The sequence below is a fragment of the Lontra canadensis genome, unplaced genomic scaffold, assembly GCF_010015895.1.
Source record: "Lontra canadensis isolate GAN:19392208 unplaced genomic scaffold, GSC_riverotter_1.0 scaffold16, whole genome shotgun sequence".
In the NCBI taxonomy this organism is placed as follows: domain Eukaryota; kingdom Metazoa; phylum Chordata; class Mammalia; order Carnivora; family Mustelidae; genus Lontra; species Lontra canadensis.
The window spans coordinates 1,237,858-1,241,869 of record NW_022631010.1 but is presented as its reverse complement, the minus strand read 5'-3'; the positions used below and the strand labels follow the sequence as shown (position 1 = coordinate 1,241,869).

At 51.3% G+C, this 4,012-nt stretch overlaps 1 pseudogene; it reads right to left on the bottom strand.

Moving 5' to 3' along the window:
* Positions 1–1,188, bottom strand: LOC116868709 (annotated as a pseudogene).
* Positions 1,189–4,012: the final 2,824 nt, after the last annotated feature.

The window sequence follows — 4,012 nt, the reverse complement described above, 5'->3', positions numbered from 1 at the left end:
GGGGAAGGGCTGGCCTAGGCAAGAACAGGGACAGCTAGGCCACTGCACCTGAGGGGAGGCAGGGCGAGGGCACAGAGGGCCGGGAGGTCTCTGCGGGAAGGGGGTGCCAGCAGGAGGGCTGGAGCTGCAGGGGGAGGAGGACTCGAACTCACCGCCCAGCTGAGCGGAGCCGCAGTCAACAACTGTGCCTCATCGGCTGCCGCCAGGGGCCCGGCTGTGCCACCAGCTCTCTGCTGGCTCCCGCCAGGACCAGGGTGTTGCTGGGTAACTCCGCAGACTGGGGGAGTTCCGGGCTTTGGGAAATAACAAGCGGGACGGGCTGTGGAACGTGTGCCCGGCGAGAGAAAGTGGAGGCAGGGAGGGAAGTGAGGGATAGAGGTGAAGTAGATTCATTCATCTTGTCTGTTCGGAGGCCGGTGGTGAGGTGTGTGGTCTTGGCTGAGACCTGGGAAATGGGGGCCCAAGCTGACCGGTGGAGTGACACTGGGGAGGGTTGGGAGGGGACAAGACGGGTCTGAGAGGACTCGAGAGTGACTGGATTGGTGACTGAAGGGGAGAGCCCAGCTGAGACCCGGGTCAGGCTGGGGCGATGGGATGGGAGGGCAGGTGGGCATAAGCGGGAGGTGTGGATGTTGGGGAAGATCGTGGCTTTACTAGGATGTGTTGAACTTGAGAAGCCTAAACCTTCTGAGACAACCTTTGCTCAGGAGGCAGGCCCCAGATCTGAGGCTCTGAGGGAAAGTCAGGGCTGGGAGTAGGGATCTGGGCGTCATTGTCATGTTGAAGGCGCTGACGGTTGTGAATGGAAGGGGCCCCAAGATGACTTGGGCGGGCTGAGGAGAGATGAGGGCCACCGCAGATTCAATCTCTTAGGTGCAGAAAGGCCAAGCGGAGGAAAGCTCACCAGGGGACTGGCCAGCTCTGGAGGCCAGTGTGTGGGGAGGACAGGGACTGTGAGGACATAGGAGGGGAGGATAAGAGTTGCAACCCAGGCCCTGTCATTCAGGGAGGGAGGGTGAGCGCTGAGTGTGCCCCTGGCTGGAGGGAAAGGGGGGGTACATAGAGAATGAGGTCCCATGTGGGCAGTGGGATTGGTGGTCATGGCCTATACTTCCCAGTGAGGCCAGAGAGACTTTGAGGAATGAGGGTAGCACAGCCCCAGCCTGGGCACTCCGGGGCAGGTCTCATTCCCTCCAATCTTTGGAAAATTCCACTTGGAGTCTATAAACAGGAACAGCCCATCCTCGCTCAGAGATAATGACTCTGACTCACAGACCTCCGTCCTCCTGGGTCCTCCCAAATTGAGGCCCATTTTATAAGTGAGTTTGTCGCCTTGAATAAGCTATCATGGCAGTGGGTGCCGAAGTCAGTCCAGCTGACTCCCCACCCTGTTTCCTCAGAGCTCCGCGCCCTCCTGCTCACTCACTAGTACTGCCCCTTGGCCTCAGAGGTAGGTTCTATTAGTGTCTCCAGGGGAAGAAATTGAGGCTCCAGGAGGAAAGAATGTGCTCAAGTAAGAGGCAAAGCTACTTTGGACCCATGTCTCTCCTGTAAAGGAGCAGACATAAGCTCCAAGACGAATGTGCCTGCTCACACAGTAACTGGTGGCCACCCGGCCGGGTTGCTCCCCTCCCGTGGGATGGGCCAGCCGCGGTCAGCCACTCTGCCTTTTCTCAGGCCCAGGAGTCCTGGGCAGAAGCATCAAAACAGCAGGAAGCCGGGGCAGTGGGGAACGTGAGCCTCACTACGGGTGAGACACTGACCCTGAGCTGACCGTTTCCCCAACCACCCCAAACAGTCCTTTCGCATCTCCTCTGCACCCAACAGCAGAGCTTGGCCCAGATCCCGTCCCTGCATGTGGTCTCGAGGGGAGACAGAACCCCCAGACAGGGAGTGACCTGGAGAAATGGCATGTGAAGGCCCAGAGGAGAGGTCCTCACCCAGTCCTCACCCTTCTACGTGCTACGCTCTGTGTGGGTGCTGGGATAGAGCAGGAACCAAACACACAGAAAGCGCTATCCTTAAGGGGCTTGAATGTTAGTGGGAGGGAGAAATAAAGTAATTTTTGTGATAATTTTACGCCCTATTAAACTTAAACCCACAATGAGATACTGCTGCACACCCACCAGCGTGGCTAGACTTAACACAACTGGCCACACCGAGTGTTGGCGAGGATGCAGAGCTGCTAGAATTCCCATACCACGTGGATAGGAATCTAAGGTGGAACCACAGCTTTAGAAAAAGATCTGGTAACTTCTTATAAACACACGCCTACCCCCTAAGCCAGCAATTCCACTCCCAGATCTTTGTCCAAGTGAAATAAAATGAGTATGTCCATGCGAAGACTCTTACAGGAATGTTCGTAGCATCTTTATTACAATCGCCAGAAGCTGGACAGTCCGGGTGTCCATCGGTAGGAGAATGGATAACCAAACCAGGTGCATCCATACGATGGAAACTACACTGCAATATAAAGACATGGTCTACTGGTGTCTGCGGCGACAGAAACCTCCAAATGTTTCTACTGAGGTAAAGAAGCCAGATACAGAAGCTTGTACTATGTGGTTCTGTTTATGTGAAGTTCTAGATCAGCCCAGACTAATCTTTTCTAAAGAGGTGTTGGTAGTGTTATGTCTCTGCAGGAGTTTGGGTGGTACAGGTGCCAAAACTCCTCAAACACACACTTAAAATCTGTGCTTAGTTGTATGTAAATTTTATCCCTGTAATGAAAACAAAAACAAAACAAAACCACACATGGATATGGATGTGAAGGGTTTAGGGATAAAGTGAGCTGAACTGTAACTTACTGGGGTTTTTCCTTTTCTCTATTGAGACATAAATGACATATAACATTTCTATTTCTGGTGAACAACAAAATGATTCAATATTTGTGTATATTGTGAAATGATCACCACAGTAAGTTTGGTTAACAACTATTAGCATACAGAGTTACAATAATTTTTTTTCTTGTGATGGGAACTTTTAAGACCTATTCTTTAGCAACTTTCAAATACACACAAATATACATTACTAACCACAGTTACCATGCTGTACGTTACATCCCCTTGCCTCCCCACCCCGCCTGCCCCCACTGCATATTTGTGGCTCGATCTCATGACCCTGAGATCATGACCTGAGCTGAGATCAAGAATCGGACCCCCTGGGGCACCTGGGCGGCTCAGTGGGTTAAGCCTCTGCCTTCGGCTCAGCTCATGATCTCAGGGTCCTGGGATCGAGCCCCACATCGAGCCCAGCATAGGGCTCTCTGCTCATCAGGGAGCCTGCCTCCCCACCCTGCCTCTGCCTGCCTCTCTGCCTTCTTGTGATCTCTCTGTCATAAATAAATAAAATCTTAAAAAAAAAAAAGAATCGGACCCCCAACCAACTGAGCCACCCAGGTGGCCCCCCCCTTGACTTATTAATAACTGAAAGTGTGTGTCTTTGACCCCTTTCACTCATTTTGCATGCCCCCCCACTCTCTAGCCTATGACAACGATCAATCTATTTTTTTTTAGAAGAGAATTTTTTTAAAAGATTTTATTTATTTATTTGACAGAAAGAGAGAGATCACGAGTAGGCAGAGAAGCAGGCAGAGAGAGAGGGGGGAAGAAGGCTCCCCGCCAAGGAGAGAGCCCGACGCAAGGCTCGATCCCAGGACCCTGAGATCATGACCTGAGCCGAAGGCAGAGGCTTAACCCACTGAGCCACCCAGGTGCCCCAGCAACCATCAATCTATTCTCTGCATCTATGAACTTGTTCCTTTTTTAAGATTCCACATATCAGTGAGACCACGGTCCATCAATGTTGTCACAAATGGCAAGATTTCATTCTTTTTTATGGAGTAATAATATTCTTGTGTGTGCGCCACATTTTCTTTATCCATTCATCTGTCAATGGACACTCAGGTTGTTTCCCTATTTTGGCTATTGTAAATAATGCTGCAATAAACATAGGGATACACACACGTATCTTTTCTGGAGATTTTCATTTTCCTTCAGATAAACACTCAGAG